Source organism: Macrobrachium nipponense, chromosome 27, assembly GCF_015104395.2.
Source record: "Macrobrachium nipponense isolate FS-2020 chromosome 27, ASM1510439v2, whole genome shotgun sequence".
NCBI classification, from domain to species: Eukaryota; Metazoa; Arthropoda; class Malacostraca; order Decapoda; family Palaemonidae; genus Macrobrachium; species Macrobrachium nipponense.
Window position 1 is genome coordinate 21,219,077 of NC_087216.1, and position 11,861 is coordinate 21,230,937.

Consider the following 11,861-nt stretch of genomic DNA (forward strand, 5'->3'; position numbering starts at 1 on the left):
GAAAGGAAAAGACGAAAGAGCAAAGGAAGACAACACCAAAGTATATATAGAATAAGGGACTCCCCATTCTATATAATACTTTGGACAATACATTCTCCTTCCAAGCAAGAGGTAATTTCCGATGCTGAATATGTATTGCTATGCCCAAGGAGAATTAAACTGATTCAGAAGCTAGTCGTTTTTCAAGCTGGTGTGAATAAGCATTCAATTTCTGTTCTTCGCCAACTTGAAATGGGTAGTATGGTAGAAGGGTATAATCATCGCTTTCAAAATTATGGCTTAAAAGTATTTTCTGCAAAGTAGTCAGTCTCATCAGCAATATGAGTTACGTGCTCATATTACTGATGAACCAAGTTAGACGATTCATTATTCATAAATTACTTAACACACGGCCCTTTTCGCTACATAACGCAATATTGGACAACGATATTCTAAGACATCTGCCTATCTTGTATTTCCTGAAACGTGGCCAGTCAGTAGTACCTTCGAATATTTCTCGAGGAATGTTCGAGTACAAGATGCTTAAGAAAGATGTGATCTCGAATTGCCTTGCATTCTTGTTACAGTTTGGGATAATAATACTGAAGGTTTACTTTATCGTCTGGACACAATCTCAATATATTCAGTCTTGAGCTGGATAAATTTAATTTTCGTTTAGCCTGAAAAATGACAATATAATTACATAAAAGGATAGTTGTTAAACTGATGCATTACAGCACTTAAAAGATTGTATACTTTCATTGATAAATCAAATGAATTATTCGAGAAATTCACGTCTATATGGGTAAGTTGGTGATCATTTGATGTTACACGGTTTAATAATCGGTCATTATTACCGTTAAATTCTCAACAAGCTATAATATGATAAATGTATTGGACTCGTTTTCGTTTAATTTGATTTGACGTAATTTCTTTATCAACGTCACATTACAGTCCCGCTATTTGTTCCTGTCAAAATACCTCGTTTTCTGTCACGCCTCAAAGCTATAACTGATATTCATTGCGTTCGTTATTCATTGGTATTCTACATCATTATAATAACTTATATTTAATACATGTGAGTAATGCATATCAATCTAGCAAATGCAGCTTATAGTTTTTGAAAGAAAGCGAATGTTGCAGAATCAACAGTTAGAAACGATCGAAAAAACGGAGCCATCCTCACGTTAACAGAAAACTTAAATTTTATGGGTAACTAATGTAACATTTACCAAAGTACTTAAATTTGCAGCAGACGTAATACTAAGCGAATAATAGGATTGCGGCGACATGAAATGCTGCAAAAGAGAATTATTGTTAAATTCGATATTCATTTATTTCATTTTCTGGATGAAAATATGAAGAATACGATAAACTAATATCTTTCATTACTGAATAGGCTAGGCACTGCAGTTTGGATAGTAGTACCATAGTAAAGGACTTAGAATCACTCCTTCTCTCTCTTTAGGCAATTATTTTGGGAAATTATATATAAAAAACGACGAGAGAGAGAGAGAGAGAGAGAGAGAGAGAGAGAGAGAGAGAGAGAGAGAGAGAGAGAGAGAGTGAGTTTGTTGATAATCAGAAGACGAGCAGACATCCATACAGTCACAGTTGTGTCGTTAACAAAGCAAAGAATAATGATGCACATTATAACCATGACGTATAAAGAAACTATGGAAGACATTGCCTCTCACTTGCACAGTCACATTCCACTCTCAAAACCTTAAGTTTTCTTAGTGTTTGTAACACCGATAGCATCGTTATATCACCGCTGAAACAAGAGGAACAATTCGTACGAAGCAAGAAGAGTTACAAAAGGAAAACAAGAGGAAAGTAACAGGCCCATTAATGAACACTTGAATGGCTTTGTTAGCGAAACTGTGACTTTCATATGGGGGAACCCCCTCCCCCTTAAAAGGGAGGGTTGAAATTCAATTTCGGGATTCTTAGGGAATCGGGCGAGAGGATCCATCTCGTATCAATGTAGAATGAATTGGTGGATTTGAATACAATTTGTAAACGCATATATAGTTAACTTTACAAAGAAACTAAAGGTTTGTTCCTTATGATTAACAATTGATTTTAAAAGCTGCCATTTACAAAGCAAATAGGCACAATGAACTTTCACTTATCCACAAAAATATCACAGCAGTATTTTTTTAATTTTTGAATAACAAAAGGTAATAAAGGACCTCACAATTTTAAGAAAATTTTTATCTAATAAGGACCACTTTTTTCAACGAGTTATAAATACTACTGAGTTTAAATGCAACTTGACCTTAACTTGCAATAAACTCCTAGAGAAGTAATTCTGGTCATGCTTAATGATCTATGATGAACAGAAAAAGGAATAGAAAATAAAACCATGTATAAAAAATACAAATACGAATGAATTTTTGCACGACGTCCGCAAACACAAGCAAGTGGGAGTCTTCTAAAATTCCAGGGTGAAAAATAAATATTTACAAAAGTCTGGAATTAAATGATCAACAACACAATGAGAGAATTCTTAGATGGAGAAATATATGATACGCAGAGCCCTTCCAAGGAAAACAGTCCAGTCCTACAAGAGAAATAAAGATAAGGAGAAACTTTGTGGCGGGGGGGGGGGGGGGGGTGGGGGGGGGGGGGGGGTTAATTTCCGTAAGGATCCCGAAGGACATTCCCCCCAAAGGACCTTTTTTCCCGGGAAGTTGGGGATAATTAACACCCTATCCTTTCTGATGCTATGTGTTGGTTAATTGGCTGGAGGATCTTCTACTCCTACTCCTCCTCCTACGGGCTGCTCTAGGAGCAAGGGCCCGTGTTGGCATAAGGCCAGCTTAATCTCAAACAACAACAACAGACTCCTCCTACTCCTCCTTCCTTAAATAAAATAGGGTTCTAATGAACTTAAAGCCGAATCATCACAATGAAATTTCTTAGCTCCTACAGCAGTAGCAGAAGTGATAGTAGTACGTAGCAATAGTAGTAATAGCAGCTTAATGCCCCTGCAGCATCTGAAGCAATGCCAGGAAAATGAGCAGCATTACTCACATGCCAGCAGTAGAGTTATTTAGAGCAATACAGTAATAAAATTATCAATAGCACCACTAGCAATTGCTTAACCAGTAGTAGCAAGGGTAGGTGCTACGATGGATTAGTAATAGCAACCGTAAATAATCTGTGAAGTAGGAATACTGTGAATGGCAAAGTAGCTGAGCAGGTACTGTTTATCTCCTTGAGAACAACGTTAGTAGGGGAATGAGTTATTATGACTAAGCATGTTAGTACAGATGATGACTTTTTTTTTTTTTTTTTTTTTTTTTTTTTTTTTTTTTTTTTTTTTTTTTTTTTTTTTTTTGCTGTACGGTGTCCTGCAAAAGGACTGGTACTTTGCGTAATAATAAGTTTTTTATGACTTCAGAACTTTCCTTCTTTTCCTTTTTTTAATACTAAACCAATTCTTGGGCGAAACAAAAGCGCTAAAAAAAAAAAAGAATTCTTGGCTCCAGACATTCTTTTGCAATGAGGCTGCCAACTCCATGCCCTTCCTCACCCTGGCTGCAACCAACAGCAGTCGACTTGCTACTAAATATATATAATTCATAGCTCAGGCCAGTAAAGGAACAACGATTTTCCTTGAGATGGAGGCAAATCATTTCTCCCACCTGAGATCGATCCCGGGCCTCCGCTGATGAAGTGAGGTGAGGATCACATTTATATAGATTATATATGAACATGAGTATACAGGAGATTAAATAAGGCATTAAATGAGAGAATGACGTCATCATTCTGAAGACAGACAGTTACAAAGATCAAATAATGATTCCATGAAGCTTTTGATACTATAATACTGTACACAGGCATTATTTCAAACATTCATTCCATTATTCATAGCTCCTAATGTTTCTTACACTTTATTTGACATGTATCTTATTCGTGATGTTGAAGTAGCGACTTGGAGAAGATTAATGCAGTTATGAATTCAAAGTTAAAGACCTGTTCATCATTAGGGGAACTACGATTCATAAGTAATAAGCTCCCATTTCATAATCCTTTTGATTATCATCTTGAATATTACTTGAGCTCAGCCTACTGGTCGGGAGGGGGGGGGGGGGGGGGGGGGTTGAAGAACTGGGTGGAGGTGGGTTGCTGTGACTACTGCATCCATCCATAAGGATACCTCTTCTCACTTCTCACAGTCTAACGATTGTGTACACTCAGTTGCCATACTTTGGGTATCTCTATTTTTCTGTTTTTGACGATACTTATAACCTTACTTTTTTTAACAGGCATTTCTGCCACCCCTTTTGCCATCCAGTCCCACCCCTCTTCTTTTCTTCTTCTCTTTCTTTGTTCACTTCGGCCTGGACTACAAAGGGGCATGAGGCTGCAAGGTCCACTAGGAACTGCTCTTTAAAATAACAAACGAAAAACTTTGTAAACTAAAAAAGAGCATACACAATTAATTAACATTTGTAATGGTTAGGTTAGTTGACATCTGTCTTCACTAAAGCTCTACAGAAAAAAAGAAAAGTCTAACTAATGACTAAAATGAATGAGAAGGATAAACAATAGCAAAAAAGGCAAAGAAAAAATAAATAAAATTCGAGAGTAGTAATGATTCCTGGCATATTCTAGTTTTTTCCCCCAATCTCTGTAGGGGAAAGAGGCTTGATTTGCATCACGTTGTCTGGGAAAAGTATTAGCATAAACATGAGAGAGAGAGAGAGAGAGAGAGAGAGAGAGAGAGAGAGAGAGAGAGAGAGAAAGAGAGAGAGAAAGAGGTAATTCGTAAAAGATTGATAGAGGGGAGATAAAATATGAGAACGAAGAAAAGAAAAAATAAATACACTACGATTTCAAGTAAGGAGGCCACCCAATTCTTCAATATATCCGCTCGCATGTTTGCCTAGCCAAAAACAAACGCCAGTATCCCTTCCCACACACACACACACACATACACACACACACACACAGAAAATAAAGCTGAAAGGGACTGATGAAAAGGGTTTCTGTCTCTTTCTCTCTCTCTGTCTGTCTTTCTCTCACCATGCCCCTGAGGCGATGGTCGCGGCATCAAGATAAGAAGAAGAAGAAGAAGAAAAAGGTGGAGGAGGAGTCCAAAGATTCAGCCAGAGGGACCATCCTCCCCTTCCTCCTCCTCCTCCTCCTCCTCCTCCTCCTCATCTCTTTTGAACAAGTTTTTCTTTGTACGTTTGTGAGTTGGGGGTACGAGGGGCCGCCAAAGACGGTATCTGTTGGTACAAATTGCGAGATAAAAGTGTTAATAGAAAGATCAGTGAAGAAGAAGAAGAAGAAGGAGAAGAAGAAGAAGTAGAAGGAGGTCTTTGGCGAGTGGAAGAGGCAGTTGACACACAAACAGGTCAAGAGATAGATCGATATTTAGGATGACGACGATGATAAGGAAACTTGAGACGATAGTAATATGAATGACGCAAATGAAGTGGAAGGTTGAAAATCACATACTTATAATTATAAAACTCAACATGGGCCGACTATAAAACTGTAGCAAAGGAAGTGGAAGATGATAATCACGTAAATAAAATTGTATAGTTAAATATGAATCGATAAAGAATGATACTGAGAAAGTGGATGATGATTTCTATAGAAATAAATGTGGAGTGATAAAAGCTGATAATTAGATAGAGGAAGATGATAATCATATGAATCTAATTAAGGCTGACAAACCTGGTGATAAGAGGGGAAAATAATTAGTATATAATACAAAAGATTATCAATAAGTGGAAGAAGATGATAATCATATAATCAAAGGTGGTATGTGCACGTATGTAAACATATACTTATATATTATACATATAATGTAACAAGTTAACGAAAATAATATAATAATGTAAATGGAGTTTTGCTCTTTTAAATCTAACAAATTCCGAAGAAGACAAACTGGGGGTAGATCCGAAAACCTATATTATCCATGATTTCGGAGTCTGTTGATTCAGAGCTTTAGATTGCCATAATGGGAGTCTAACTTCTCACAAGATATACAGAAACGCAATGGGCCCGAAGAGGCGTTAGTATTAAGTAATCAGTGTGCGCAGGTTTTGATACTGCACGCACATTCATACATACGTACATGCGTACATATATACGTACATGCACACAAATATACTGTATTTGCGTGTGCGTGTGTGTACATACGTGTGGATCAATAGGATTATAAACGCTGCTTTCTATTTCATATTTTCTTCAAAAAGGTCTTCTTTGATCGCACTAATGAATCTTTTTTGGATGAAAGTGATTAGGCTTAATAATGAAGAAATATTAATCAGGGAAAATTTATGTTTTTCTCTCTCAGTCACCAGTAAATGATAAATAAATAATGTTTTACAGAAAAGGCGTATACATTAATTTTAATGTGATTAATACATCAGTAATGGCTTAATAATGATCCTACAAATTTTTTGAAAGATGAAATCGAGCGCTTGATAATTCTACATATTTCTTTTTTAAATACGAGATCAAACGTCTCCTGGAATCCCGTCTCGTTCTATTAGTCATGCCTGAGTAACACTGCAAAGTTAGTCTATAAATTACATAATTTTTTCAAGGTAAACTACTGACAACTATCGACGATAACATTCGCGTCGTAACTTTCTTATCAATACGGAATCAATTACCCAACTCTCGTCCTCAAGTGGGAGGAGGTGCGGTGGTCAAGAAATTCGGCGAGGAGGAGGCGCACAGGAAACACCCATTAGCAAACCCATCTCAAGTTGGGGACGCCTCGATTACTGTCTTACAAGTTTCAATGGGAATGTGTGAATCACTTATAAACTTGATAGCCCGGACCCGATGATGATGATGGTGACGGGGGCGAATTGGGAAGCGCTGTTCTCCTGGGTCCGCTCAGTCAATTGCGAGCTGTTACTGCTTCATTGTTTCCGACGCTAGAATCTGACAGTTTTTCCTGGCACAAGAAATTTAAAGCGCCTCAGTTGGCGTGGTCGGTTTGGTCTTGGCCTGCCACTTCGGTGGTCGCGAGTTCGATTCTCGGCCATTCCATTGAGGGGTTATAGATGTGTATTTCTGGTGATAGAAATTCACTTTCGACGTGGTTCGGAAGTCACGTAAAGCCATTGGTCCCGTTGCTGAATAACCACTGGTTCTATGCAACGTAAAAACACCATACAAACAAACAAACAAAACAAACAAGAAATGTAACATTTTTTTGGCAAGTCTGTGGTCAAAGGTCTACTACAAGCCTCTCCCAGCACTGTCGCTTGGAATCTGCCTGTCTTTCCTGCACGTATTTTTATTTTTAATGGTCAAAAAGTAAAAAAAAAAAAAATGACAATGTTGGTAGGTCTGTGGTCACAAGTCCACTTCAGGCTTCCTTTCCTCTTCAGCACCATTCCTTGGAATCTACCTCTCTTCCCTGCACGAGTTTGAAAATGAAGCGTTTTTGAAATGGCCAGTAAGCTAAAGAAAAAAAAAAAAATAATACCTGTTGGTTAATATGTTTCCAGAGGTCCACACCCAGGTCTCTTATCCCCTTCAACACCTTACCCGTGAGGACCTGGCTCACCTGAACCAACCAGTAATGCTACAAAAAGACTAATGATTGATCACTTCGATAAATGCAGAGGTGGATGGAAATCCGGATGACTAAGAGTACTAATATCGTTGACAGCCCTGTAGAAATAATAGCGGTTGGTTTTCGATATTACTGGAGTGTTCAAGATTTTTTACATATTCTGTATAACTTTAGTACCAAAGTCACAAAAGATGCGGATATGAATAATTGCCAAACGAAAAAAAAAATATCACTTTCTACCAAAAGAAAGACAAAGAAATACAAATGAAATAAGATACCATTATCTATATCGAGACAGTGATACGTTGGAGGTAGAGATTAGGCCGCTATACGCTCCCCGAGGTTATTCGAGGTTATTTCTGTACAGAGCAAAAGTCCCATTTGTTTACAAGGAGGCGTTCCTTGGGTCCAAATCCCGTGGGCCGTGGTATGGCGCCTACATCGCGGATCTCGCCGTCTTAAGCTGCGAGCAGAATCGTGCTGAATCCCGTTCTGGATGAACACTTCTCGTGTTGATTCTGCTGTTCTTATTTGATAGGAAAAAAAAAATCTTAGTTTATTTGAGGAAAAAAAAAATCAGACAATTTACTTTTATGCTTCAGTAAAATACAAGTGTTGATTCTGCTGTTCTTATTTGAGAGGAAAAAAAATTCTTAGTTTATTTGAGACAAAAAAAAAAAAAAAATCTTAGATAATGTAGCTTTATGCGTCACTAAAATAATCAAGTGTTGATTCTGCTGTTTTAATGTGAGGAAATTTTTTTTCTTAGATTATTTGTGACAAAAAAGAAAAATCTTAAATAACTAGTTTTATGCTTCACTAAAATACAAGTGTTTATTCTTCTGCTCTTATTTGAGAGAGAGAGAGAGAGAGAGAGAGAGAGAGAGAGAGAGAGAGAGAGAGAGAGAGAGAGAGAAAAAAAAGAATTTTTTGGGTTATTTGAGACAAAAAAAAATTCTTAGATAATTTAGCTTTATGCTTCAGTAAAATACAAGTGTTTATTCTGCTGTTCTTATTTCAGAGGGAAAAAAAAGAATTTCTTAGGTTATTTGAAAAAAAATCTTAGATATTTTAGCTTTATGCTTCAGTAAAATACAAGTTTATTCTACTGTTCTTATCTGAGAGAGAAAAAAAAAGGATGTTTATGCTTCAGTAAAATATACAAGTGTTGATTCTGCTGTTCATATCTGAGACAGAAAAAAAGATATTTTGGCTTTATGCTTCAGTAATATGTAAGAAAATTAAAGAAATAAAATGCCCTGATTTACTTAAAAAAAATTTAGGTGTGTTATTTCTAATTCTAAAAAGTGATCAACGTGAGTTTCACTGTCGTGATCAACACTAAGGACAATTATAGGAGTTGTTAATTTACAAAATAGTTTTTAACATTAGAGCTTTCAAATAAACCGTCATAAAATACGAGGTTGACTATTTCTAAATTAGTTTTTACCTATGGATGAGCAAACGTTCAGAATTATTTTCAGAGGCAAAAGCAGCCAGAAACTAAATAGCAAGACACCAGCCACTTTTCCAGTTCAATACAAATCTTGGAGGAATTGATAATCTTACCCATTAGCGTGATGAACATGCATCTTATATCATGGTTGTAGGATTCTTTGAGCCACATTTCTCACTTGGAAGGATTATCTTATACGTAGCAAGTATATTTAATATTATATACCCCTCTGATGTCTTACATGGAGAACATAAAGTTGACTCTTTGACCTTTCGTTTAAATTATACAGGCAGCTTTACACGTTCGGTTCAAACGATTCAGTATCCAAGAATTGATGTCTGAAGTTCAAGCTATGATTAGAAAAATCCTTTACGATTGATATACTTGAAAATCATAGCTTCCTTTGACACGCAGATACAAAAGGGCATTTTTCATTTCACATTCAATTCGAGACTGAAAATTATTCTATAAGAAAGCTTTGATTTTGCAATTTTTGCTAACAGTAATTTTCACAAATAGGACTAATATACAAGAGACAAATGTGGACATAGTCAGTTCCGATCTATAAGAAACACTTTATTTTGTAAATTTGGGTTACAGGAATTTATACAAATAGGTCAGTTATGGAGGTGGACATAGAATGGGCAGAGTGGACAAATCATAGTAAGGTATATTAGGCAATTCCGATAGATTCTAAGAAGGAAAATGTATCTGACCATCTTTTCAATTTATATTCTCTAAGAACGAACTAAGAAAGAAAACAATCCTTTATAAAAAATGACTCAAATCACCCGATGTCCAAAAAATTCAAACGGGCGTCACTGCTAAAGCATTATTAGGGAACCGGTATAAACGAATGAAATACATTAAAATGGAATTGCTTCTGAAGTTTTCGTACGTTCCGGTTTCTGTAACATTTGTTGTATATAGCCTACGGGGCTATAAATTTTATTCGGCAGAACAATAGGTATGAAATGGACGAAAGATCTAGGCCATATATATCCACCTGACACTGGCGCTATGGAGGAAAAATACATGTATACATACATAGGTATATATATATGGTATTTATCATATATATAAAAATAGACGCACACACATATATATATAACAGGTTATGTTTGTGCCTGGAATATTCGTCGTTGTAGGGGATATATTCAAAGTCAAATAACTAGAGAGAGAGAGAGAGAGAGAGAGAGAGAGAGAGAGAGAGAGAGAGAGGCGAAAGAAACCCCAATAGCAGTACTTGATTCCATTAAACGGAAGTACCAGTTTGAAAATTGATATTCACCCCTGTGTTGCCACCAGCGAGTTCGCGCGGGCGCGGCGGGTAGGTATACGTAGCTGGAGCGAATGATTTACAACCAATGGAAAAAGCAATATCTATGCCAACGTTGCTATTGAATAGAGCAACTGGGTTATTGAATAAGTTCCCAAAAGCCGAGTCAAACTTTGTGTGTCCAAGTTCATTGGAACTGGGAAGGTGAATATGCGAATCAGTTGCAAAAATGAAACGCAAATAAATAAATGAACACGTAAAAAGTAGGAAATACAGTATGTAGAACGTGAGGGGAATCTATCTCAGTATGGAGCATTATATATATATATATATATATATATATATATATATATATATATATATATCTATATATATATAATAATATATTACAGTGTGTACATAAAGTCCCAGTACCATTACAATTATTTATTGCTCGAAAACCATATAACGTAGTGTAATACAATTTTTTTTCTGAAGAATGAAGTGCTCTGAATGTAAACTTGCGGAAATGTAGAACATTCTAAAAGACCCGCTAGATTCGTCCGTGCAACCCAGAGCATATATATACATACATACATACATATATATATATATATATATATATATATATATATATATATATATATATATCTCTATATAAATATATCTATATATATATATATATATATCTCTATATATATATATATATATATATATATATATGTATATTATAGATATATATATATATATATATATATATATATATATATATATATCATATATATATATATATAATATATATAAATATATATCAATAATATATAATATATGAAAATATATAATAATATATAAAATCTCTTTCTCTCTCTCTCTCTCTCTCTCTCTCTCTCTCTTTTTTCCTCTCCCTCTCGTTCCTTTTTCTTACTCTCTCTTTCTCTCTCCAGCATCTGGTCTCTAAGGTGGCCTCACACTAGGACTTTTTTTCTCCAGTTTCGAGCCGTTGCTGGCGAAAATGAAAACCGGGAGCTTTTAGCTCGAGATTTTTTAGCTTCCCAGCAGAACGGGAAGCAGCCAGCACGAACTGCGAGCCACGCGTAGTGTAACAACAAGATGGCTGCTGCTGATAGGACGTACTCTCAGACCTTTGGCTTCTCTTCTCCTCCTGAGCCACTCTCGAACCCACAAACGTTTTTTTGTTACTCTTGCATTCACGTACATTTCCGAGAAAGACACCACTGCAGCACATCTTGCAAACAGTCCACATCTTGGGCAACAGTCAACAATTTCTGGCACATGACGATATCAGCTGATCAGTTTTGTTTACTTTTTCCTACAGCGCCTCAAAACCACAAGTTCCTAGTGTGACGATACAACACTTTTGCTAGCGAGCATCGGCTGGATGCTGGCCAAAACCGCGAGCAAGAAATGACCAGTGCGATACCAGCTTTACCCTCTTTCTTCTCAGTAATACCTACTCTGTGTGTCTGTCTGTCTGTCTTTTTTTTTTTTCTTCTCCCTAACACCCGGTTTACTCTTTCTCATTTTCTCTCTCTGTCAACCCCTTCTAAAACCACCTTCTTTGATGTCATTGATGTTTACCCTATAGT